Below are 874 nucleotides of genomic sequence, written 5' to 3'. Positions count from 1 at the left end.
AGAGGCCGATGATTGGTTGGCACTTCATGTTTACGGTGAGGTGAACGTTGTAAGGGCATTGAAGGATCTGAGCATTGTCACTGAGAAATAACGATGATTTTTAATAAGGTAAATACGCATTTCTATTGACGTAATTGTTCAACGGTTTTTATTTTGCACATACGTGCCATTTTTATTCAAGTCAAATTAAGAGATAGTTAGCCTAGCGCTAGGTAGTTAGATTAGCTGAATTCCCACAGCTAGTCTAGACGCATGTTAGTGAGAAAATCATTGCATCTGGGATTATGTAGTTTTTCTAAATGTGATGAGTTAATTGGTGAAGTTGAGAAAGTTTTAGCTCTTCCCCTGCTCGTAGATTCACTTTGACTTTTGTAACCCTGCCTATAAACAAAAGTGCTTAACCTCATCTTGTCATACTGTGTATAGATATACTGTAACATACTCATTCTTTATGCGTTGTTATTATTTTTACTTTGTACAATTAAATAAAATAAAAGTGATTAGGTGCAATAATGTTGTAAATAGGTTAGTTTGTCTATCATTTGAAACATTTCATTTATGGCTGTAGAGACTTTATCTGCACTGTGGTAAATCTTTAAAACTGTTCTGTCAGTGCAGAAATGTGTAATGATCTGTATTTAATCATTGTCCAACAGGTTTTGAGGGCAGGTTTTCAGGCTGGACGCAGGTTTCAGAGTACGGGCCCTCAAGCAAGTGCCAGAGCAGCTGCCTTGAGAGAAGCTCATGGAGGCTTCAGCTTTGGTATGTATAATCATCCTCTGCTCACTGTGTTTAAAAAAATACCAACTGTTACACCATCCCAACACACTATTCCTCAATTTAACAGAACTAACTGACCAGCAGAAAGAGTTCC

At 37.3% G+C, this 874-nt stretch overlaps 1 long non-coding RNA gene across 1 annotated transcript; it reads left to right on the top strand.

Annotated features, from left to right (window-relative positions):
• The first annotated feature begins 6 nt into the window (after nucleotides 1–6).
• On the top strand, nucleotides 7–874 carry LOC107735600 (uncharacterized). Its single transcript, XR_001639456.1, has 3 exons — nucleotides 7–108; nucleotides 657–762; nucleotides 848–874. It is a non-coding gene; the product is annotated as an uncharacterized LOC107735600 (long non-coding RNA).

Source organism: Sinocyclocheilus rhinocerous, unplaced genomic scaffold (assembly GCF_001515625.1).
Source record: "Sinocyclocheilus rhinocerous isolate Xijiao unplaced genomic scaffold, SAMN03320098_v1.1 C36169467, whole genome shotgun sequence".
In the NCBI taxonomy this organism is placed as follows: domain Eukaryota; kingdom Metazoa; phylum Chordata; class Actinopteri; order Cypriniformes; family Cyprinidae; genus Sinocyclocheilus; species Sinocyclocheilus rhinocerous.
The sequence above is the reverse complement of the archived record's forward strand: the minus strand, read 5'-3'. Positions and strand labels throughout refer to the sequence as shown.